This window comes from Nelumbo nucifera, chromosome 6, assembly GCF_055504915.1.
Source record: "Nelumbo nucifera cultivar China Antique chromosome 6, China Antique-T2T, whole genome shotgun sequence".
NCBI classification, from domain to species: Eukaryota; Viridiplantae; Streptophyta; class Magnoliopsida; order Proteales; family Nelumbonaceae; genus Nelumbo; species Nelumbo nucifera.
In genome coordinates, this window is record NC_142654.1 from 63,152,460 (window position 1) to 63,179,379 (window position 26,920).

The 26,920-nt window shown below is 44.3% G+C and overlaps 1 protein-coding gene across 8 annotated transcripts in view; it reads right to left on the minus strand.

Moving 5' to 3' along the window:
* LOC104604353 (uncharacterized) overlaps positions 1-26,920 on the minus strand; it is a 65,009-nt gene that overhangs the window by 28,971 nt on the left and 9,118 nt on the right. The window lies entirely within an intron of this gene.

Below are 26,920 nucleotides of genomic sequence, written 5' to 3' on the forward strand. Positions count from 1 at the left end.
GTTTCAGTTATAAACCTGATGACATTAAAATCCCCTCCCAAGCACCACGAACCCTCCCACAATCCCCTTATAGTTACTAATTCCTCCCAAAACTCCTCCCTTTCTCTATATGAATTTGGCCCATAAACATTTGTTAAAGCCCATTCCAATCCATCAATTCTTCTTTTGAATTTTACTGTAACCGTATAGTTACCAATTAATTCTTCTGCACAGTCTAAATCCTCATTTTTCAAAATTGTCAGAATACCCCCTGACGCCCCCCCCCCCAAGACTGTGCAAAAGCCCAACTCAGTCCTCTAGCCGACCAAATACTTCTCACCCATCTCCTATCCACCTCTAACAGTTTTGATTCCTGAATCAACACAATATCTAGCTTTTCTTTTCTGAGCATTTCCCTTATCACTCTTCTCTTCTTGGAACTCCCCAATCCCCTTACTTTCCATCTAATAATCTTCATTGAGAACTTAATTTATGAGCAACCCTAGAAACTACCTTTTGCTAACCTGACTACCTTCCTTTTCTCCCAAAACACCCCTTGTCATAGTCCACTTCACACCTCAATCTCTCCACTTCACTCAATTTCTTCTTCCTCCTTTTAGGTGTCCATCCTTCAAGCTTTTTTTTTAAAATTATTTTGTTCTTCTGCTCTTTTATTTTTTTGACTTTTCTTCCCATTTCTTCTCTTTGTTGTTTTTTTGCCCATTTTTACCCTTTCTCCCTCACTTCCCCTAACTTGGGAACTAGGAACTGGAGTGTTACCCTCTTGCAGGCTTAGGGGTAAAATCTTCTCCAAACAGAAGTGTTTGTTAAAAGACCGTTATTTATCTAAGTATAGTACTACAAGGGTACTATTGTACTTTCCTCCTTTTATTTTTTATGTTCTGTTGCCCTAGTATATACATCAAAAGCTGGCGCCGCCAGTATGACTTTTTGCTCTCAGTTCTCTCTTCTCTCTTCCTCCCTTCTCTCCTGCATAACATGGTATCAGAGCGTGACTATCAAATTTGAAAGGAGAAGTCAAGTGAACAGTTTTCTTCGCACCAGATTTCCAGATCTGCCGCCCTCATCTGCTGTTCGGCTGATTGAAGATCAAGTTTTTTCTCACGCACTAAAGTAACTTCTCTCCTTTTTTTTTTGGTCGTGTGCTAGGGAAAAGCCTGTACTAGGTCTGCTGATTGGATGTGAGGTGATCAGAACCTCTTTCTTTCCTTTTTTGTGGGGTCGACTGATCCCTGTATAAACTGTAGGTCGTGAAGACCTTTGTGTGCTGCAATAGCAGTTTTTTATGGTGGACTAAAGGTCAGGGAGTGACTTGTACGTGCTGTAACAGCCTTCTTGTTGATGCATAGGTCAAGAGATGACCTGTATGCACTGTGACAGCACCTGTGTTGATCTGTAGGTCAAGAGATGACCTGTTAGTGTTGTAACAGCACCTATGTTTTATAGAAAAGAGTTGTGCTTCCGAAGAAAAAAGGGGTTATCTTTCTCCCTTGGTGTTAGACCTTTTTTTTTAAAGGCTTTGTACCCACTTTAAGAGTGTTTTTTGAATCTGTAATCATGAGTGGTGAAGCTTCTGCTACATCCAGTGTTTCCTCAATGCAGAATGGAATGAGTGGGGGTGTAGACCTATCCTTTCCCATGGTTGTTAGTCCTCTCGATGGCTTAAATTATTTAGAGTGGTCAAGAGGGATCAAACTGTACATCACTATAAGGAGAAAGTAGGTTATTTAAATGGGAGAATCAAAGAAACCAATTCTGGGAGTGCTGAATATGACAGATGGAACCAGGAAAACAACATGGTCATGTCCTGGCTTTTAGTGTCTATGCAACTCAAATAAGAAGAAATTTTATGTGGGCTGAAATGACAAATGAGATCTGGGAACAAGCAAAATCAACCCATTCTGAACTGCGTCACTATGCAAAAATCTACCTGTTACAGGTAGAATCGTCCACTTGTAAACAAGGGGAGAGGTGTCTGTCTGTGTACTACTCAGAGTTGGACCATTATCAATGTGGACTGGAAGTGTGATGAAGATGCAAAATTGTACAAGAAACTTGTTTCCCAGCAGAGAGTGTTTGCTTTCCTACATGGCTTGAACCCTACATATGAATCTATCAAAGTCCAGATCCTAGGTAGCAAGGATCTTTCATCCGTCCAGAAAGTTTATGCTCTTGTACAATTAGAAGAAAGCAGAAGAAATTTGATGAACAATTCTAGAGGGGATGTAGTCATGTTGGCAACAAAAGGGAGTGTTATTACCAGTAGGGGAAATACCTTTAAGGGAGATTTTCAAAAAAAGGTGGATGACAAGATACAAGAAAACACACTATGCCAAATATGGCTACTCAAGAGAATCAGCCCTCCATTACTACTGTGACTCAGCCACATGCCTCTAGATCTGACCCAAGGGAGGATATTATTACTTCCTTCCATGACCATTTATAGCTCTATGGTAGAGCAATTCGTCAGATGGATGCTCCTCCTTCAACTTCATTTGCATCTACATCAGGTAACTCTACCACAGCTTTCCATGTAGCATCTCATTCCCCTTACTGTCCTTGGATCATTGATTCTGGAGTGTCTAAACACATGACTAATAAGTCCTCTTACTTTCAAACTTATAACCTCATTTCTGGAAGAGACAAGGTGAGACTAGCTGATGGATCATACTCTACCATAGCTGGTCAAGGAACCATTTCTCTTCCATTTGGCCTTACCTTGTCTAATGTTTAACATGTCCCAAAATTTTCCATTAATTTGTTCTCTGTTAATAGTATTACTAATTCCTTAAACTGCTCAGCGACCTTTTTCCCTTCTCATTGTGTGATTTAGGATCTGGCCTCGGGGAAGATGATTGGTAGAGGATGTATGGTGGATGGGCTTTACATGCTAGAGAATAAGGCTGGTTTTCAAGTCATAGAATCTAAGAGTCAATCTTGTAAGAGTCAAGTTTACTTATGGCACAGTCGTCTTGGTCATTTATCTTTTGAGTCTTTAAAAATTGTGTTTTCAGAGTTGTTTAAGTCGGTATCAATGTCAGAATTTACTTGTCAAACTTGTCAATTGAGTAAGCAGGGATGAAGTACCTAACATTATCCAAGATTTTTAGCGGATGATCTTCACCCAATTTCAAACTAAAATCCAAATTTTTCAATTGGACAATGCCAAAGAATATTTTCATAGTGATCTTACGGAATTTTTTGCTTCTCGTGGCTCACTTCAGCATAGCTCTTGTGCCCAGACACCACAACAAAATGGTGTTGTCGAAAGAAAGAACCGACACCTTCTTGAAGTGGCCCAGGGGTTACTATTTCATATGAGTGTCCTGAAACGTTTTTGTCTTGAGGCTGTCCTTTGTGCTACCTATCTCATCAACCGCATGCCCTCTCGTTGTTTAGAGTGCAAAGTCCCACATCAGCTTCTTTTCCTAAGGCCCCCCTTCTTTCTATTCCTCATGTGTTTGGTTGTCGTTGTTTTGTTCAAAATGTGTCACCCACTCGTGGAAAATTAGATCGTCGTGCCATTCCTTGCATCTTCTTGGGTACTCCTTCACTTAGAAAGGATACCAGTGCTTTGATCCCGTTTCTCAGAAATTTTATGTCTCTATGGATGTCTTCTTTTTTTTAGAGTGAGCCTTTCTTCCCTGTTTCTCCTCAGGGGGAGTGTACGAATGAGGAGAAACTAGTTCAGATCCCTCCTCTTCCTAATCCTCCTCCCTTTCATGTCTTCTTTCATCATCACAAAGGCCAACCATGTTCAAGAGATGTGGGGCACCTATAAACTGTACCACCAATGCCATTAGACTCTCTGGGGGCAGATCATACCCATTCAGGTACATTGGTTTCTATTGATGTTCCTGACCCTATTGCCAGTGATACTTTTATTAATAATGGCCTTGACCTTCCTATTGCTCACCGGAAAGGTGTTAAATCTTGCACCACTAAACATCCAATTTTCCACTTTGTTTCCTATGAAAACATTTTACCCTCCTTTCGGGCCTTTCTCTCTTCCACTGACAGCGTCTCTATCCCTAAGAATGTGGCAGAAGCTCTTTCGGTACCTGAATGGAGAGATGCTATGAAGGAAGAAATTAATGCGTTACATAAAAATGACACATGGGAACTAGTAGATCTTCCTGAGGAGAAGGATCCAATTGGATGTAAATGGGTTTTCACGATTAAACACAGGGCTGATGGCACTATGGAACGGTATAAAGCTCGTTTAGTGGCAAATGGGTTTACACAAGTGTATGGAGTAGATTATGCAGAAACATTTGCACCTGTTGCTAAAAGACTCCATTAGAGTACTTTTCTCCCTTGCTGCTAAATTTGAATGGGATCTTCATCAGCTTGACATCAATAATGCCTTTCTGAATGGTGACCTTGAAGAGGAAGTATACATGGTACAACCCCCTGGTTTTCGGGCTCAAGTTAATGAACAGAAAGTGTACAGGTTAAAGAAATTATTATATGGGCTGAAACAATCACAAAGAGCCTGGTTTAGCAGGTTCCATGTAGCAGTACAACAAAGATGATACATGCAATGTCAATCTGATCACACATTGTTTGTGAAAAGAGGGGAAGGGAAAATTGTAGCGTTGATAGTATATGTTGATGATATAGTTATCACTAGTGCTTGGAAGGATGAAATTCAAAAGTTGAAGAATTTTCTTGCTACCCAGTTTGAAGTGAAGGATCTAGGTCCTCTAAGGTACTTCCATGGGATTGAAGTGGCCTACTCACAAAGGGGCATCTTCATTTCCCAAAGAAAGTATGTCCTAGATCTACTCCAGGATACAAGAAAATTAGGAGTGAAGCTAGTTGATTCCCCTATTGATCCTAACCACAAACTAGGTGACTGTCAAGGTGAACCCATCAAGGATGTGAAACTATTCAAGAGACTTGTAGGAAGACTGTTATATCTTTCTATGACTCGACCAGACATAGCTTATGTAGTGGGAGTTCTTAACCAGTTCATGCATGCCCCTAAGACTACCCATCTTGAAGTAGCAGAAAGAGTTCTCAGATATCTTAAGAAGTTCCCAGGTGCATGCTTGTTGTTTCAAAAACATGGACATTTGAAAGTTGAAGTGTATACTGACGCAGATTGGGCAGGATCCCCGAATGACAGATGTAAAGAGACTAGGCCGAATGGGCCCTAACAGCCTCTCTTGTAATATCTTTTATTTTATGTTGATGGGCCACACTTAATGAGCTTGTTATTTATTCTTGTTTTATTTTTCTTAATGTAACTGCCAAGCTGGCCGCCCACTTAAGGGCATTCTTGTCATCATCAAATTTTTAGATCTTAATAAAATAGGGTTAGAGGAGAATGGAGAATTATTCGACTCCTTATCTTACCTCTTCTCTTCGCCATCTTCCTCTCTTGTACAGTTATTCATACCTGTTTTATTCCGCTAATCACTAAGTTTAATCTTGATATTAAAGGACTAATTTACATCTTGGTATCAGAGCGGGTTTAGTTCCTCTTCCTTCTTTTTCTTCGTTTCTATACACTCTAAAATCAAGAGAGTGTATGGAGAGATAGCTTCTCTATAGTATAGAGAATCACTTGCCTAGTTGGTAGAAGGGTTTGGACCATATGACCAAACCATATGACCAGTCTATCGATTCCAGTGTATCAGACCATATGACCAGTCTATCTAACCATTTTTGCTCATATCACCTTCTCTCTAGGAAAGAGAAAATATCCCTTGCCGATGGGTCCCTTGCCCCCATCTCTGGTAAAGGTGATATAAAGACCTCTGACACCCTGTTCTTATCTTCTGTTCTTCATGTCCCTAAGCTTAACACAAACCTCTTATCTGTTAGTAGCTTAACAAAGTCCATGAATAGCAGCATAACCTTCGTTCCCACTCATTGTAATTTTCAGGACCTGTAGTCTCAGAGGATGATTGGGAGTGGCCATGAGGCGAAAGGAATATACTTGCTAGATACACCGGATCAACCTTTGGGACCACCTCATGGAATTGCCTTAGAGTCAGTTGTGTCAAAGTCTGTTAACAAAATTTTATTATGTCATTTTCGGTTTGGTCACTTGTCTTTTTCCGCTTTGAGTCATCTATTTCCAGATATGTTTAAAGGAGTGTCTTTATCAAGTCTTCATTGTGAATCATGTGAGGTGGCAAAGCATTGTAGATATTCCTATTCAATTAGCAATAAAAGATCACTTTCTCCTTTCCATATTGTTCACTCTGATGTGTGGGGGCCATATCGCATGCCAACCATGGAGGGTTATAGGTACTTTATCCTTTTTATTGATGATTATTCACGTTACACTTGGATTTATCTCATGAAATCCAGGGATGAAGTACCAGCTATTGTGAAAATTTTTCATGAACTCATCCTCACCCAGTTAAATATTCGTATCAAAATATTCCGCTCTGACAATGCTAAGGAGTATTTTGAGAAAACCCCTCTCCACCTATCTTGAAACTTTTGGGGTTATTCATCAAAGTTCTTGTTCCTACACTTCACAACAAAACGGGGTGGTGGAAAGAAAGAACAGACATGTGGTTGAGGTTGCCAGATCCCTTTTATTTGCATCCCATGTTCCTGTAAGGTTTTGGGGAGATGTTGTTCATACTGCTACCTACCTAATCAACCGTATGCCCTCCAGGGTCCTTGGCTTTAAAACCCCCTTTAGTCTTCTCTTCCTGGATGAGGATCTCTTTTCTCTCCGTGTATTTGGGAGTACTTGTTATGTGCATATTCATAGTCACCAAAAGCATAAATTTGAACCTAAGGCTCATAAGTGTGTGTTTCCGGGATATGCCTCTACACAAAAGGGTTATTGTTGTTTTGATCTAGTTCGTGGCACCCGCTTTGTATCTCGGGATGTCACCTTTGCCGAGTTGACTCCTTTCTTTAGTATTCCTCCTAAGGGGGAGACATCTGATGAACCCTTTGCTATGTCTCCAGTTGTTCCTCTTCCCATCCCTTGTGAGTCTGATCATGGGGTGTCCACCTCTTCCACTGGACCCACCCTTGATCCTCCTCTTGCTTCTGCTCCTACTCTCTAGAGGTGTTACCAAAGGCGGAGATTCAGACATATGCAGGTTGTTTCCATTCCTTCTGAAGAGCATCTTGCCACTCCCATAGTTCATGAGGAAACAGGTCAGCCCTCTATCGACCCAGCTTCGACCGTCCCAAACCTTGACCTTCCTATTGCTCTTTGCAAGGGAAAGCGGAAGTGTACAGCCCTTTGCATCTCCAAACATTTATCTAACAGCCTTCTCTCTCCTTCCTACTACTCCTTTCTTGCTTCTGTTTCTTCCCATGTGATACCCAGGTTTGTATTGGAAGCATTATCTCAACCTGAATGGAGGGATGCTATGAAAACTGAACATGATGCATTGCATAAGAACCAATGGGTTGCAAATGGGTGTTTACCATTAAGTATCACTCTGATGGCTCTGTTGAGAGGTTCAAGGCCCGATTGGTTGCTAAGGGTTACACCCAAATATATGGCATTGACTATCTTGAGACATTTGCTCCCGTAGCTAAGATGACTTCAGTCAGGGTTACTTTCTCTAGCAGCTACTTTTGATTGGCCCCTACACCAGTTTGACGTTAAAAATGCCTTCTTGAATGGAGACCTACATGAAGAGGTTTATATGTCTCTACCTCCAGGAGTGTATGGGAATGAAATGAAAGGAAAGGTGTGTAAACTACACAAATCCATTTATGGTCTCAAACAATCTCTTCGGGCTTGGTTTGAGAGATTTCGGGCTGCTCTTGTCTCCTTTGGCTACATTCAAACACAATCTAACCATACACTGTTCTTGAAGAAAAATGACTCTCTGGTGACCTTCTTGATTGTTTATGTTGATGACATTGTGGTCACGGGTAATGACATTGAAGAGGCCAGTAAACTAAAAGGATTTCTCAACTCTGAATTTGAAATCAAAGACTTGGGAGATTTTCGGTATTTCTTGGGCATTGAAGTTGCTCGGTCTAAGAATGGTATCCTCATATCTCAGTGCAAATATGTCCTTGATCTTCTTGCTGAAACTGGTAAACTTGGAGCTAAACCTATCTCCACTCCCATTGATCCTAATCATAAGGTTTCTGCCACAGATGGTGAACATTTGTCTGATAAGGGAGTTTTCAGAGACTGCTTGGGAAGTTGTTATACCTTTGCATGACTCGGCTAGATATTTCCTATGCAATAAGTGTTATTAGTCAGTTTATGCATTCTCCTAGAGATACTCATCTAGCTGCTGCAGAAAGGGTTATGTGCTACTTGAAAGGTACTCCTGGGAAAGGTATTCTATTTGCTAAGCATGGTCACATGAAGCTAGAAGCTTTTACTGATGTAGATTGGGCAAGATGTATTGATGACAAAAGGTCCACCTCTGGTTATTATGCTCTGGTTGCTGGGAATATTGTGTCTTGGAGGAGTAAGAAACAATCAGTAGTTGCTAGATCCTCAGCTGAAGCAGAATACAGGGCAATGGCTCATGGTGTGTCAGAATTACTATGGCTACGATCCCTTCTAGAGGAATTGGGGGTGGGCTACGAAAAACCAATGATGCTCTATTCTGACAACCAAGCTGCTATCAACATTGCACATAATCCTGTTCAACATGACAGAACTAAGCACATTTAATTTGATAGGCATTTCATAAGGGAAAGAGTCTCTTCAGGAGAAGTTTGTTTTCCATTCATCACTAGACCTGTTCATGGGTTGGGTGGCCCGACGGGCCGGACCGGCCCCCGGACGGGCTTGAACATGTTTATAGGCCCGCAGGCTTAAACTCGGGCCAAAAAGCCCGGCCCGCAATAAATTCGAGATGGGCTCGGGTTTTGTCAAAATAGCCCGGCCCGACCTAAAATTAGACTTAAAATGGGTTATGTGATTATGTCCATTTGAATAATTTTTTTGATTTAGGAATGTAAAATTGTGTTTTAAAACGTAAATGAAAAGGAAAAAAACCATCTTGTAGGCCCATTGTTCATTTAAATGGGAAAAAAAAACATCTGAATTTTTAATTGTAATTTGAATGGGGAAAATTGTAATTTTTTTTATTAGGTCGGGCTTCGAGCTCGGGCTCGGGCTCGGGCTCGGGCTTCAGGCTTTTTATCAGAGTCGGGCTCGGGCCCATGCTATAGGCCTGTTGGTCGGGCCGGGCTCGGGCTCAGGCCTAGCATATTTCCATTAATGATGAGTAAAAGCCCGGCCCACGCCCGGCCCATGAACAAGTCTATTCATCACATCAAAAGAGCAACTGGTTGATATCTTGACCAAGGGAGTTCCAAGGGGGAAATTGACACACTATATAAGCAAGCTGGGCATGATTGATATCTATGCTCAGCTTGAGGGGGAGTGTAAAGAGACTGGGCCGAATGGGTCCTAACAGCCTCTCTTGTAATATCTTTTATTTTATGTTGATGGGCCACACTTAATGGGCCTGTTATTTATTCTTGTTTTATTTTTCTTTATGTAACTACCAAGCTGGCCACCCACTTAAGGGCATTCTTGTCATCATCAAATTTTTAGATCTTAATAAAATAGGGTTAGAGGAGAATGGAGAATTATTCGACTCTTTCTTCTCTTACCTCTTCTCTTCGCCATCTTCTTCGCTTGTACAGTTATTCAGACCTATTTTATTCTGCTAATCACTAAGTTTAATCTTGATATTAAAGGACTGATTTACATCTACAGAAAGTCAACTAGTGGCTATTGTACCTTTGTAGGAGGTAATCTACTTACCTGGAGAAGAAAAAAGCAGAATGTGGTAGCTAAATCTAGTGCTGAAGCTAAATATCGGGCAATGTCTCATGGAGTGGCTGAAATTATATGGCTAAAAAATTTGTTGAGTGAGTTAGGTTTTCCAATTGATGGGACCTATGACCCTATTCTGTGATAACAAAGCAGCTATAAACATTGCTGCTAATCCGGTGTTGCATGATAGAACTAAATACATCGAAGTCGACAAACACTTTATCAAAGAAAAGGTTGTCACAGGGGAAGTGTGTACTCCTTATGTTAGCTCTGCAGATCAACTTGCAGGCATCTTTACAAAAGGGTTAAACCAGTCACAGCATCATGATTTATGTGACAAGTTGGGCATGTTTGACATCTATGTCCCAACTTGAGGGGGAGTGTTAAAAGACTGTTATTTATCAAAGTATAGTACCGCAGTGGTACTATGGTACTTTCCTCTTATTTTTTATGATTTGTCGCCCTAGTATATATATCAAAAGCTGCTGCCGCTAGCATGACTTTTTGCTCTCAGTTCTCTCTTCTCTCTTCTTCTCTCTCTATTCTCTCTTCCTCCCTTCTTCTCTCCTGCACAACAGTGTTGTTCCAAGGTCTACACCCACTATAGATGAGCTTTTCGAGTACCTGCTTCTCATACTTCCTATGCTGGAACCTTCGAGGAGAAGCTCATCATCTTCCTTTTCTTCTTCACAGTTTACCCACTCTAAATCAAAACCGTCTTCGCCAGACCTCATCAGACCTCCTCCGATCAAACTTCGGGTTTGTATGTTTCGAGGTCGTGGAATAGGAGACTAGTCTCGGTCTCCAACCGAGCTTCTCCGCCACTGTTGTGTTCGAATCCCCCCTCTTCGAGTCAGGTCTCGAGTTAGAAGATGATAGACCTAAACACTGGTCTACCACCTTCAGTCCAGCCTTGGTCACATGACCATTTAAGTGATCACCTGATGCCCTTATTTCCTTCGGCCCAACCCCTTCTTTAAGCTTTAAAATACTGGGTGATGGCCCATTTAAAAGTACATTTCTGAAATTCTTTGAGTTGTCTAGAGGCCCAACGCCAAGTGCCACTTGACTTAGCCCATTACTGAAATTCTGTGGGCCTGGTTTGAATCTCTTCGATTTACCTAGTTCAACACTTGGCTAGGTTTTGCTCAAAAAGTGAGCCCCTCTAACAAATGGCTCATCCACCTGTCAAAGCCTGGGCATAGGGCCTGCCCCTATCTGTGTCTTTAACTTGTCTTGCACACTCAAGGCATTTCCCTACAATCTCACCTTTTGAATTCTTCCTTCCAAGACTTTCCAAAACTGTGTAAACCTCAACCAATTTCAAATCCGCCAATCCCTGATTTCCACGTAAGTATTCTTCTTCCACCTCCTCTTCCTTCTCCCTTCTAGACTTCCTTCATAGTGAAGCTTCAATGGAAGAGAGAAGCCAAGCTGAGTAAACACAGTTATCAGAGGAAATTTCAATCTTCCTAGGGATTTCTTCTGGTTTAACTCCACTCAATCTAATGGCTGCTGATCTAAGGTCTAGCAGGAATACACCAACCAGTTTTGCCTTACATAGAGAAGCAGTGGACTCAAAAACTTCCTTCTTCCACAGATGGAACGGCAAGCCAGCAATCCTCACTGTGACTCCATCTACCACTGCCAAGTTCTTTGAGTTTGAACCAGGGGACCAATTCATGAATGTAGCATTTCCTTCAGCTGTCTGCACATTCAAAGCACTGATTTCGACTTCATCCTCCAATAAGCCAATCAATGCTTTACACTCTTCAAATGGAGTGATCAAGATAGGGCCCTTCAGTTTTTAATTTTTACTTAAGTCTATAGCTATTTTCCCCCAATCCCTTGGTTCCATTTTCATTAGTGCTATTAGCTTCAGATGTGAATCAGTCTTCTAATATCAGGTTTAAAATCAGTAATTAACAGTGCAAATCAGATCTGAATAATAGTGCAAGAGCTGTGTATGTCGAAGAGAAGAGGTAAGAGAAGAAGAAGTTGAATAATTCACCCATCTCCTCTAACTCTATTTTATTAATCTCTAAAAATTAATGATGACAAGTATGCCCTTAAGTGGGCAGCCAGCTTGGCAATTACATAAAGAAAATAAAACAAGAACAAATAACAGGCCCATTAAGTGAGGCCCATCAACATAAAATAAAAGATAAAAATAAAGGATATCACACAAGCAGTTGTTAGGGCCCATTCGGCCCAGTCTCTTTACACTCCCCCTCAAGCTGAGAATATATGTCAATCATGCCCAGCTTGCTTATATAGTGTGTCAATTTCCCTTTGGGAACTCCCTTGGTCAAAATATCAGCCAGTTGCTCTTCTGATGTGATAAATGGAAAACAAAGTTCTCATGAAGAGACTCTTTCCCTTATGAAATGCCTATCAATCTCAATGTACTTAGTTCTGTCATGTTGAACAAGATTATGTGCAATGTTGGTAGCAGCTTGGTTGTCACAATAGAGCATCATTGGTTTCTCGTAGTCCACCCCCAATTCCTCTAGAAGGGATCGTAGCCATAGTAGTTCTGACACACCATGAGCCATTGCCCTGTATTCTACTTCAGTTGAGGATCTAGCAACTACTAATTGTTTCTTACTTCTCCAAGACACAATATTCCCAACAACCAGAGCACAATAACCAGAGGTGGACCTTCTGTCATCAATACATCCTGCCCAATCTGCACCAGTAAAGGCTTCAATCTTCATGTGACCATGCCTAGAAAATAGAAAACATTTCCCTGAAGTACCTTTCAAATAGCACAAAACCCTTTCTGCAGCAACTAGATGAGTATCTCTGGGAGAATGCATAAATTGACTAATAACACTTACGACATAGGAAATATCTGGCCGAGTCATGCAAAGGTATAACAACCTCCCAAGCAGTCTCTGAAACACTCCCTTATCAGACAAAGGTTCACCATCTGTGGCAGAACGCTTATGATTAGGATCAATGGGAGTGGAGATAGGCTTAGCTCCAAGTTTACCAGTTTCAGCAAGAAGATCAAGGACATATTTGCGCTGAGATATGAAGATACCATCCTTAGACCGAGCAACTTCAATACCCAAGAAATATCGAAGATCTCCCAAGTGTTTGATTTCAAATTCAGAGTTGAGAAATCCTTTTAGTTTACTGGCCTCTTCAATGTCATTACTTGTGACCACAATATCATCAACATAAACAATCAAGAAGGTCACCAGAGTGTTATTTCTCTTCAAGAACAATGTATGATCAGATTGTGTTCGAATGTAGCCAAAGGAGACAAGAGCAGCCCGAAATCTCTCAAACCAAGCCCAAGGAGATTGTTTGAGACCATAAATGGATTTGTGTAGTTTACACACCTTGTCTTTCATTTCTTTACCATACACCCCTGGAGGTAGAGACATATAGACTTCTCCATGCAGATCTCCATTCAAGAAAGCATTTTTGACATCAAACTTGTGTAGGGGCCAGTCAAAGGTAGCTGCAAGAGAAAGCAAGATCCTAACCGAAGTCATCTTAGCTACAGGAGCAAAGGTCTCAAGATAGTCAATGCCATACATTTGGGTGTAACCCTTGGCAACCAACCTAGCCTTATACCTCTCAACCGAGCCATCAGAGTGATATTTAATGGTAAACACCCATTTACACCCCACTGGTTCCTTCCCTTCTGGCAAGTCCACAATATCCCAAGTATGGTTCTTATATAATGCTTCAAGTTCAGTCATCATAGCATCCCTCCATTCAAGTTGAGATAATGCTTCCAGTATAGACCTGGGTATCACATGTGAAGAAGCAGAAACAATAAATGAGTAGTAGGAAGGAGAGAGAAGGCTGTAAGATAAATGTTTGGAGATGCAATGGGTTGTACACTTCCGCTTGCCCTTGCGAAGAGCAATAGGAAGGTCAAGGTCAGGGACGGTCGAAGCTGGGTCGATAGAGGGCTGACCTATTTCCTCTGGAACTATGGGAGTGGCAAGATGCTCTTCAGAAGGAGTGGAAACAACCTGCATATGTCTGAATCTTTGCCTTTGGTAACACCTCTGGAGAGTAGGAGCAGAAGCAAGAGGAGGATCAAGGGTGGGTCCAGTGGAAGAGGTGGACACCCCATGATCAGACTCACAAGGGATGGGAAGAGGAACAGCTGGAGACATAGCAAAAGGTTCATCAAATGTCTCCCCCTCAAAAGGAATACTAAAGAAAGGAGTCAACTCGGCAAAGGTGACATCTCGAGATACAAAGCGGGTGCCACGAACTAGATCAAAACAATAATAACCCTTTTGTATAAGGGCATATCCCAGAAACACACACTTATGAGCCCTAGGTTCAAATTTATGCCTTTGGTGACTATGAATATGCACATAACAAGTACTCCCAAATACACGGAGAGGGAGAGAAAAGAGATCCTCATTCGGGAAGAGAAGACTAAAGGGGGTTTTAAAGCCAAGGACCCTGAAGGGCATACGGTTGATTAGGTAGGTAGCAGTATGAACAGCATCTCCCCAAAACCTTATAGGAACATGGGATGCAAATAAAAGGGATCTAGCAACCTCAACCACTTGTCTGTTCTTTCTTTTTGCCACCTCGTTTTGTTGTGGAGTGTAGGAACAAGAACTTTGATGAATAACCCCAAAAGCTTCAAGATAGGTGGAGAGGGTTTTCTCAAAATACTCCTTAGCATTGTCAGAGCGGAATATTTTGATACGGGTATTAAACTGGGTGAGGATGAGTTAATAAAAATTTTTCACAATAATTGGTACTTCATCCCGGGATTTCATGAGATAAATCCAAGTATAACGAGAATAATCATCAATAAAAAGGATAAAATACCTATAGCCCCCCATGGTTGGCATGTGATATGGCCCCCACACATCAAAGTGAACAATATGGAAAGGAGAAATAGATCTTTTATTACTGATTGAATAGGAATGTCTACAATGCTTTGCTAGCTCACTTGACTCACAATGAAGACTAGATAAAGACACTCCTTTAAACATATCTAGGAATAGATGACTTAAAGCGGAAAAAGACAAATGACCAAACCGAAAATGACATAACAAAATTTTGTTAACAGACTCTGACACAACTGACTCTAAAGAAACTCTATGAGGTGGTCCCAAGGCTTGATCTAGTGTGTCCAGCAGGTATATTCCATTTGCCTCATGGCCACTCCCAATCGTCCTCTGAGACTACAGGTCCTGAAAAACACAATGAGTGGGAAAGAAGGTTATGCTGCAGTTCATGGACTTTGTTAATCTACTAACAGATAAAAGGTTTGTGTTAAGCTTAGGAACATGGAGAACAGAAGATAAAATAGGGTGTCAAAGGTCTTTATATCTCTTTTACCAGAGATGGGGGCAAGTGACCCATCGGCAAGGGATATTTTCTCTTTCCTAGAGAGGAGATGATATGAACAAAAAAGATTAGATAGGCTGGTCATATGGTCTGATGCACCTGAATCTATAATCCAAGGGAGTTTATGATTACCTGAAACTGAAGCATGATCTGTTGAGGCATATGTACCTGAGAGAGCAAAAGCCAATGAAGAGGATGTACTGTTGGAAGGGTGGGTTGAAGAAACTGTAGCTTCCAGGTGATTTAGGATCCTCCCATACTTCTCAAAGTCTAACTTCATTGCAGCCAACTGCTCAATGGTTGACGTTTTCTCACTCTCCTTACTTCCTCCTTCAGGTATTGTAGCAGCATTAGCAGTCTTGAGTTTTCCCACTTGACTGCCCTTCTTAGGATTGTTGTTAAACCTCTCAGGGAGTAGTCCAGGGTGAAGTTCCCAGCAGGTGTCCTTGGTATGTCATGGTTTCTTGCAATATCACATACATGCTCCCCCTTTTCAGTAGGCCCCTTAGATTTCATTCCCACATGTGCAAAGTGTTTTGTAGGTTGACTCTGCAACTGAACTTGTCGTCTACTTTCCTCACTACTTATCATGGCATATGCCTATGATAGAGTAACCTCATCTCTGGCCAAAATATTATGTCTGATAATATCAAACTCAGGGATGAGTCCAGTGAGAAACTCGAACACCCTATTTCTCTCCACCAACTTTTTGTACATTTCAGCATCCTTTTTACTCTCCCATACCACAGTTTCCATAACATCAATTTCCTGCCATAGGGATTTTAGTATAGAGTAGTAGATTTTTACACTCTTCTCCCCCTATCTCAAGTTCTTCACATCACTTTTCAATTTGTACGCTCGGGCTACATTCAGTTTCTGTGAATAAGTCTCAATTACACTGTCTCATATCTCCTTAGCAAACGACATCCAGAGATAGTATTGGCTTATATGAGGTTGCATAGAGTTAACTAACCATCCTATAACGGTATAGTTCTCTTGCATCCATCTCTCAAATTCAGGATCTGTCTCTTCGGGTTTCACCTTACTACCTGTGAGATACCCAAGTTTTCCTCTACTATAAACATAAATTTTTATAGACTATGCCCAAGCAAGATAGTTCATCCCATCTAGCTTAATCGTGGTAACACCAGTCAAAATGGAATCTACTGGAGTAGGTCCAGAAACCGGCACCTGCTTGAACTCACTTCCGTATGTCTCCATTAATCAAACGGAAATCAAAGAACTGAAATTTTAACTATGCAAACTTACTTGAAGTCAAACCAGAAATAGGGTGCTTGAAAAACTAGGGTTTTGCTCCGTCCAGCAGATGGGAGGAAGAGAGAATATGGTGCCGCACCAACCAGACTGACCCAAACTCTTCGTAACCTGAACCGCCCTCCTTTAGCAGTCACAAGACACCTTCCAAGCACAGAGCGCCACACCCAAGCTTCACCTTTCTTGGTAACCTCAAAAATCCCTAGTTGGCTAGGGTTTCAGGCAGCAGCAAAACAGCATCACTTCTTGGCAAAATTTGGCCAGAACTTAAATCTCCAAACCCTTCTACCAAATAGGCAAGTGATTCTCTATACTATAGAGAACCTATCTCTCCATACACTCTCTTAATTTTAGAGTGTACAGGAAAGAAGAAAAAGGAAGAAAGAAAAACTGAACCCACTTTGATACCAAGATGTGAATCAGTCTTCTAATATCAGGTTTAAAATCGGTAATTAACAGTGCAAATCAGATCTGAATAATAGTGCAAGAGTTGTGTATGTCGAAGAGAAGAGGTAAGAGAAGAAGAAGTCGAATAATTCACCTTTCTCCTCTAACCCTATTTTATTAATCTCTAAAAATTAATGATGACAAGTATGCCCTTAAGTGGGCGGCCAGCTTGGCAATTACATAAAGAAAATAAAACAAGAACAAATAACAGGCCCATTAAGTGAGGCCCATCAACATAAAATAAAAGATAAAAATAAAGGATATCACACGAGCAGCTGTTAGGGCCCATTTGGCCCGGTCTCTTTATAGCTTCTTTCCCCAATCTGCCTTCTCCTCTCTAAAGGCTAATTTTCTACCACCCAAAGCACTCACCAGCAAACCTATTTCTCCCTATTCTTTTTAAAAGAAAGAAGCCTCCATTTCAACTAAGGATTGTTTTGAGCCACTCTCTTCACTCTTCAAGTTCAGAAACTCCTGCAATAGACTATTAATCTCTGCCCAGATTAATCCTTTTCTTCCTTTAGGAATGCAGATAAACTGTCTTTTCTTTTCTCCAAAGAACTCCATCACTACCAAAAACCTGCCTTTGATATTACACTTTCTCTCAGATAAATATTTCCTCCTTTCACCTTCCTTCGAACTTTTCCAATCTATCTCTCTGCTAGTAGAAAGAGCTCCCTCTACAAATTGTTGAAGCCATTCAACCACATCAGTCCCTACCAGTAGAATCATGGCCTTCTTCAATTCCCTCACCTTCAGAGTGACCTTTCCTTGCACTCTAGTTCTTTCAAAAAATAAATTCTTTGCTTCAGCCTTCAAAGACCTCCTCCATGTTGACTGCTATTCAAAAACCTCCTCCATCTCCTACCTTTTTGGCCAGATATCACTCTACCGAATGATCTTCACCCAATTTCAAACTGAAACCCAAGTTTTTTAATCCAATAATGCCAAAGAATATTTTCATAATGATCTCACAGATTTCTTTGTTTCGTGTGAATCACTTCACCGTAGCTCATGTGCCCGAACACCACAACACAATGGTGTTGCTGAAAGAAAGAACCGACACCTTCTTGAAGTGGCCCAAGGGTTACTAATTCATATGAATGCCCCAATATGATTTTGGCTTGAGGTTGTCCTTTGTGCTACTTAGCTCATTAACCGTATGCCCTCTCGCTGGTTAGAGTGCATAGCCCCACATCAGCTTCTTTTTCCTAAGATTCCTCTTCTTTCTATTCCTCCTTGTGTGTTTGGTTATCATTGTTTTGTTCAAAACCTGTCACCCACTGGTGGAAAATTGGATCCTCGTGCTATTCCTTGCATCTTCTTGCAGTACTCCACCACTCAAAAGGGATATCGGGGCTTTGATCCTATCTATCAGAACTATAATGTTTCTGATGTAGGGTGATTTGACCCGACCTCGTAGCACGGGAACACGTGGACATGACCTGGCATAAGTGACAACTCAGCATGATAGCCTGGCCACTACTCGGCACAGCAAGCTCGCCGAGGCCTGGTCAAACAACTCGTCAGGTGTGACAGCTCATCGAAAAGCCAGGCCTCGCTCACCCCAAACCTGAGGATTGAGCCCCCGAGCTCCCCCGTACAAAGGGACCCGAGCTCCTCCTGGGGCCCAAGCTCCTCCTGGGACCCGAGCTCCTCGTGGGACCCGAGTTCCTCTTAAGGGACTCCGAGCTCTCCCTTCCTAAGAAGGAAGCACCCCAACCTTTGGCTAAGTGTCCTGAGGGAGAAACACCTCGGGACAGCACCATCAAGACTCCTGCTCGTACTTGCTCAAGGCTCGCCTCCAGTACGGGCACCTCGGTGTACCTCGGTGCCTCGGTGCAAGGCAGACCTGCCCCAGGTGGTTCGGTGCACGGTAGCTCAGCAGACTGCAGGGAGATCTGCTTGACATTTGTACCTGCCGGATCCAGTGGCAGTGCTTAGATCCCAGGCGGCATTCTGCCTATCGTCTCTGAAAGGCATGGCCCGCCTAACGTTCGTGCCCTGTAGTAGCAGCCTGTGGCGGCAGCTTGCACCTGCCACCTCTGCCCAGTCAGTAATGGCTAGGGCAGTGACGGTTATGCCTGATGTGACCGAGCTCCGGTATAAAAGGACCCCGACCCTCACAAAGCAAAGGTATTGAAGCTTAAGCACTTTCAGCACTCTTACTCTTTGTTCTTCCTTTGAGATTTCTCCAGTTCTAACTTAGCCATCGGAGTGTTCCCACCGGGAGAGCTCCCCGGGAATCCTTCACCTTCTTCTTCCTCTCAGGTGTCATCCGTCCGAGCTAGAAGCCAAGTCACAGCCAGCTAGGAGTGCCTAGATTGTGCAACATCATTTGGCATCGTCGGTGGGAAACGCTTCAAAAGGCCTCCCTCTAACTTCTGTGAAACTTCCCCCTCTTTAACTCATCGGCATCACCGACACCCATGGCTTCTTCCAGCAACTCTGGACATTGGAACACCCAGAGGAGCAACTCCAACTGCCCACCGTCTGCATCGGGTAGTTCACTGTCCCCCTCTCTGTGGACGGGGTTCCTATCCTAAACGTGCCTACGATGGTGGCACCCATGACTGTTTCGCTGCCCCCTGCAGTCGGGACGACCTTCGCTAAACCCACCATCCTCCCTCTGGTGGCCGGCCAATGTCAACTTGAAGACTTGACACAGTGCATGCGGGCAATGCAGACCCAGATGCAACAATTTCAACAACTTCAGTTCCACCAGCAGCAAGTGATGCACCAAGTGTCCCAGTATCAATATCAGCAACAATTCCTATCACTCCCTCCCCGGCATCCAGCTACACAGCCAACTAAGCCTCATCGCCACAGTGAACTCCCTTCCCGCCGGGGAGAGACTTCGGCATCATCTCATGGAAGGAAGGGAAGACTCCCTACCCCCGCCTCGTGGCCCGCAGTCAGGTCAGGGGCTTCCCAGCCGGTTAGGCCGGCATCACCTCAGCATCCGCAATTCGAGCCTCTGCTTGCGGAGAACAAGTTCGAAGTGCTAGCCGACAACCTGGAACAAGGTCCTTCTGTCCGCAGCTACCGATAGTCGTCCCTGCCTCCCCCTGGGCCCATCGTGCTCAGCAATACTGAGGCCAACAACACCAACGCCGAGCTAGCCAAGAAGCAGCGGAGACGCCGCCGGGCTCGCCGAACTGCCACCACCCACAATCTGCCCAAGCTCAAGGGCAAAATAGAAATAAGTTCGGGAGAGGTAAGAGCTGCACCACTTCTCTTAGTCCCCTCTCCTCTGTCTTCGGAGCTCCTCGCTGTCCCCATGCCTAGGGACTTCAAGCTCCCCCCGTTGGACAAGTACGACGGGTCCTTCAACCCTAACGACCACGTTGACGCCTTCCAGTCCCATATGCATCTGGCCGGGGCGAGTGAATCTTGCATGTGCGTGGCCTTCTCCACTACATTCAAGGGAGTAGCCCGCACTTGGTACCAAAACCTCGCACTGGGTTCAATAGGGAGCTAAGTGCAGTTCGTACAGGTCTTCACCTCCCACTTTGTCACCAGTAAGAGGTGCCTGAAGACTCAGAAAAGCCTCCTCAGCATAGTCCAGAGGGATGGGGAGTCTATCTGGAACTACATCAAACGGTTCAATGACGCTTTCCTACAGATACTTGACCTGGACCCTGCAGTTCGGCTCACTACAGCCAAACGGGGCATCACCCACAAAGAGTTTAAATGGCACGTGGTCATCAACCAACCCAAGACCATGACCGAGTTCCTCGAGCTTGCAGATCAGTTCATAGGAACAGAGGAGGAGATCAACCAGAAGGGCGAGCACGTCCTCGAAAAAAGAAAAAGGGAACCGGAACCCATGGCTCCAAGTGACTACAGGAAGAAGGACCAAGCTTGGGGGGCAAAGCCAGTCCAGCCTTTCCGAGCTCCAGCAACAGAAAGGGTGTTTACACACCTCAACATAAAACGGGCCGAGATCCTCATGGCAATCAAGGACGCCCCGTATGTAAAATGGCCACCTCGGCTCAAGGCCGATCCTAATGTTAGGAACAAAAACTTGTATTGTAGTTTCCATAGAGATCACGGTCATAGTACCGAAGATTGTAAGAATCTTCGCGATGAGATAGAAGAACTCGTCTGTCGCGGATATTTGAGAAATTTTGTACAGCATAGCAATAATAATAATAAAGCAGGTCGGCACAGGGAACAGAATAAAGAAGTCCTTGAGTCCAGCAGACAGGCAGAGCAGCCACGGAGGCAGCCTCTAGATGAGAGACCAATCCGGGGGACCATTCATGTAATTGTCGGAGGATCGATCATCTCGGGCTGCACTTCGGCAGCAGCTCGGTCATCAGCCCGCGAAGTTGCCAGAGAAGAATTAAACTCCCCAAAGCAGCCAAGGGTGGAGGAACCGATCTTCTTCACTGAAGACGATGCGCGAGGGGTCCGTTACCCCTACGATGACGCTCTCGTCGTCAAGATCAAAATCAACGACTTCAAGGTCAGGCGCATCCTAGTGGACTCGGGCAGCTCGGCGGATATCCTCTTCAAGGCAGCCATCGATCAGCTTCAGCTCCCATAAAGCAACCTGAAGCCCGCAAGCACTCCACTGGTGGGGTTCAGCGGCGAAGAGGTCAGGCCTTTGGGGAAGGTCACTGTACCGATGGAGATCGGTACCTGGCCCAATGTGGTAAGGCTCAATCACGAGTTCCTGGTGGTCACGACCCCCTCTCCGTACAACGCGATAGTAGGTCGGCCCATCACCCATGTCTTGCGAGCGGTAGTCTCCACCTACCACCTGGTGATGAAGTTCCCTACAGACTTTGGAGTCGGAGTGGCACGAGGTGATCAGCTCGAGTCCCGCAAGTGCTACGTAGCTGCCCTCAAAGGAAAGGCCAAGGTAGCTGACGACCTCGAGTTAGGATGACCTGCAGAGCAGTTCACGGAGCAAGCAACACCTACCGAGGAGACCATCCCCATCCCGGCTTCAACCGAAGACCCAGTTCAGGTACTTCAGATCGGCGCTTCCATTGAGGAGCCCTTGCGGTTTCAACTAGTAAGCTTCTTACTCAAAAATTTAGATGTTTTTGCATGGTCAGTGGCAGAAATGTCCAACATAGACCGCAGCATTATCACTCATAGACTTAATACTAATCTTGTAGTTAGGCCCGTTAGACAAAAGAAACGCAACCTAGCCCCGGAGCAATGGAGGGCAGTTGACGAGGAGGTCGAGAAACTCCTTGCAACCGATTTTATCAGGGAAGTCCATTACCCGAGTTGGGTGGCCAACCCCGTTCTACACCGACCTGAACCGAGCATGCCCAAAGGACAGCTTCCCTCTTCCTAGGATCAACCGTCTAGTGGACGCGACCTCGGGGCACGAGTTGCTGAGCTTCTTGGACGCCTACTCGGGCTATAACCAAATCAAAATGGACCCAACTGATGAGGAGAAAATTGCCTTCATAACCGAGTTCGGCCTATACTGCTACAAGGTCATGCCTTTCAAGCTGAAGAGCGTTGGGGCTACTTTCCAAAGACTTGTAAATAAGCTGTTTAAGCCACTTGTTGGCAAAAAAGTAGTGTTATGTAGACGACATGGTCGTGAAAACCTGATTTTCACATGAATTAATACAAGATTTACACTCAGTCTTTGAAATCTTGCGTACATTTAATATGAAGTTAAATCCGAATAAGTGTGTCTTCGGTGTCACCTCGGGTAAATTCCTAGGGTACATCGTTAACAGACAAGGCATTGAGGCCAACCCGGACAAAATCAAAGCCATCCTAGAAATGATACCACCCCGAAAGTTAAAGGAGGTTCAGAAGTTGAACGGCCGGCTAGCCGCCCTGAGCCACTTCGTGTCCAAGTCAGCAGACCGCTGCCTGCCCTTCTTTAAAGCCATAAAAAATAAAGGTTTTGAATGGACTGAAGAGTGCCAGCTCGTGTTTGACGAGCTCAAAAGGCACCTGGCCAGCATCTCAGTCTTAACCTGACCCGAAGAGGGTGATGTTTTAGAGTTGTACTTCTCGGCGAGTGATGAGGTGGTCAGCTCGGTACTAATAAGAGAAGTAGATCGGGTCCAACAGCCCGTCTATTATATTAGTAAATTGTTGCAGGGAGCAGAAACGAGGTATCCCGAGATAGAAAAGTTAGCTTATGCACTGGTGATAGCAGCCCAAAAGCTCCGCCCGTACTTCCAAGCTCACACCATCGTTGTCCTTACCAACAAACCTCTGAGGCAAGTATTGCTCAAGCCCGAGGTCTCAGGAAGGCTAACGAGGTGGGCCATCAAGCTCAGCGAGTACGAACTCCAGTATAAACCGCGAACTGCTATCAAGGCCCAAGCCTTAGCAGATTTCATCGCGGAGTGTACCTTCAGTTCTGAGGTCCCTAGGCCGGTGGAACACAAGGCCCCCAGTGCAGGCGAGCCTGGGGTTCCCGGGCCGGTTGAACTCAAGCCCCGTGAAGTAGCAACCAGCGCGGTATCTCTCCTAGTTAAGCCAAGCCCGAACTGGGATGAAGAACCCTGGATCCTTCACGTTGATGGCTCGTCAAACCGGAAGGGCAGCGGAGCTGGGATCGTTCTGTGCGGACCAAGCGGTGCAAAACCGGAGTACGCACTATGCTTTGAGTTCGCTGCATCCAACAACGAAGCAGAGTAGAAGGCACTGATAGTCGGGCTGGACCTGGCAAGGGAAGTGAAAGCCAAGCACGTCGTCGTCTGCAGTGACTCCCAGCTCGTGGTAAATCAGGTTATGGGTGAGTACGAAGCCCGCGAGCCAACCATGGTAGCATACTTAGCCAAAGTAAGAGGGGCTTTGCTCAACTTCCTGTCATACTTCATCCAGCAAATCCCAAGATCAGAGAATGCCGAGGCCGACGCTCTATCCCGTTTAGCCAGCACTAGTGATAACGCCATGAGAACCATGTATATAGAGGACTGATGGAATGGTAGGATCCATCGTATGGACGCCAAAAAGGTTGCAGAATGGGTGGAAGAATTTCAAAAATTTTCCTACCTTCTTCCAACTGGGAATCATATTCCCTAAATTTAGAATACAATATTCAAGGATCCTACTTAAACCATAATCGAATCAGATCTGAACCAAAAAACAAGGGAGGAAATATACCTGATCCAGAGAAGCAGTATCTCCCAAAGTTGGTGTTCATGCCCAAAGAGGACACCAAGATCCACTCCTACTGAAGATGACACAGCAATCTGTGGAACGGAACCAGCAGAGTGTGTCCTACACACTGAATCCTTCACAAGAATTCTATGAAAACACTGAGCACCGAATCTTTTCAGTTCCTTCTGCAAAACTGATATCAAGAACTGATTTCTTGATTTCTTTTCTTCAAAGATCAAATCTTTTTAGAGAATGGTGGCGGCTGGAGGAGAACTCCTGAGATGAAGATGGCGAAGATTGCTTCTCTTCTCTCTGGAGTGTATGAGATCCTATCTCAATTCGTAGTAACTTTTCTTGCTCAAAATCCTAGGTTCAAATTTTGTTAATCCTCTTAGGATTTCTCCTCTTTCTTCTTGATTATGAAATCTCCTAATCCTATTAGGAGTTATCCCAATCCAAATCAGCATATGGATAGGGGATGATCTTAATCCTATCTGCAGATTAGGTTAGCTTACTCCTAATCTTATCAGGAGATTACCATATTCAAATCTGATTCGAATTTGGTCTCCTGGAGTGGATTAGGTTAAAGGCCCAATCCTTTTGCTAACCTTAATCTCAGATCTGCCCCATAAGTGGGTGATCATATCAGCTCAGTTCGAAATGGGCTTTTGGCCCATTAAGTAATCATTGCTCAATTGGTTTCCAATCTGCTGCCCAGTTGGGCTTCTTTGTATGGCGTGAGACCCAAGCATTGATCTACACACCAGCCACATGGGTTTGGCCTAGCCTTTATTACAAGGCCTAGCCGAATTCACTGAGAAGCCCAGTGAACCCCTGAGCCCATCACATGGACCCTATGGGCCCAACACGTACACTAAGTGGTCCCTAGGCCAAGCCATCTTATAAAAGCCTAGGGACTGTGGGCAGGTGCAAAATTAGCCCATCAGGTATTATCCTAAATGGCCTTACACTTAACCTCTCAGCCCATAATGATCAAGCACTGCTCGACAAGAGAGGACCTCTCCCTCGGCTGCAAGGAATAGTGCTGCACTCTCTTCTCACATGGATCCTGAGAATTAAAACCATTTGCAAACAACTTGAAAACGAAAATACCTATATATCATATATATAAATTTTGCAAAACAAAATTCCAATGATTGAAATCAACTGCCAGCAGTTTGGTTTCCATCAGAGAGAGTACATTCCCGATCATTACCTTTGTCTGACAAAGGGGCTGATCCTGTCACTATGATCACCCACTCAGATGAATTCTCAGACTGTCCCAGCATACCCAGGTTTTGACCCCCGCTAAGGATCTCACTGATTGGCATATCAAAGACAGCCCAATCCGACGCCTAGTGAAGTATCATAATCAAGTCTAGGGGTCAGGTGTAACTTTCCAGTTTTGCTCATCCGTCTCTAAGGTCCAGGGCAATACTGGAAATCTGGTCCGGTTCAAGGATTCGAGTAATCCCATACTGCATGTGCCTTGGGTCTTACCCTGGTGGCCGAGACAGGCCATCCCAACACTTGGCGGCACACCAGTATCAGCCTTGGCAGGATAAATCTCCCCAGACTTATCCAATGGTTGTGAACATTTAAAACTAACACGAGTCTCATTAAGTGTCCAGTTTTAGGGTCTTACACAGAATCATACCATACAACATGAATCAAACATGCACTTTATTTATTTACACTAAATGTCAAAAGTATATCAAATCAGATTGAAGCTAAGGGCATACAAAACTGTCTAACAAGGACTTGCCTCGGCCTAGCATTCTTAGGGGGGCAGAGGAGGTAGCTCCCGTCGTTCAAGCAGAGCCGAGCTGGATTGATCCGTTCACGGGCATCCTACTACACAGGACCCTCCCTACAGATCGTAATGCCGCCAGGAGGGTAGAGCGTCAGGCAACCAAATTCGTCATGATAGACGGACGGCTGTATCGAAGATCCTACACGCTCCCCAACCTACGCTGCCTGCGACCCTCGGAAACCGAGCTCGTCCTCCGCGATACTCATGAAGACCTGTGTGGCGGACACTTGGGGGGTAGGGCCCTCACTCAGAAAGCACTACGACAGGGGTATTACTGGCCAACGATGAAAGCAGATGCAATCGAGCTTGTCAAAAAATGCGACAAGTGTTAGAAGCACGCCAACATCCACCACCGGCCTGTTGCCGACCTAAAATACCTCACTAGCCCATGGTTATTTGCACAATGGGGGATTGACCTACTCGGGCCATTCAACAGCAACAAGATAGAGGAGGTTCCTAGTAGTGGCAGTGGACTATTTCACAAAGTGGGTCGAAGCTGAACCTCTCACAACAATTATGGCTCGGAACGTGCATAACTTCTTTTGGAAGAACATAGTGTGTCGCTTCGGATTACCTCGGGTACTGATCTCCGACAATGGAAAGTAGTTCAAAGACATCAAGTTGCATAACTGGTGCCGAGACATGGGAATTCAGTAGAACTTCACCTCGATGGCACCCTCAGGCAAATGGCCAAACGGAAGATACGAACAGGGCTATGCTTCGAGGACTAAAAGTGCATCTAGACCGAGCTAAGGGATTGTGGATGGACGAGCTGTCCAGTGTACTATGGGCCTACCGTACCACGGAAAAGACTGCCATAGGAGAAACCCCCTTTAACCTTACATACCGCACCGAAGCAGTCATTCCAGCCGAGATTGAAGTTCCTTCGCTGTGATTAGAAGCTTACGAGGACAGAGCAAATGAAGACGAGCTACGTACCAACCTCGACCTGCTTGACGAAGTACGGGACCTCACATACATCAGGACTGCGGCCTACCAACAGAGAGTAGCTCGGTATTATAACGCCAGGGTCAAAAAGCGGACTCTCCGCGTTGGCGACCTGGTTCTCCGTAAGGTTATGGTGCCTGAGCCCGGCATTGGCAAGCTTGGTCCAAACTAGGAAGGACCCTACCGAGTAAAGTGAGTACTCAGGGAAGGAACATACGAGCTCGAAACCCTAGAAGGGAAACAAGTAC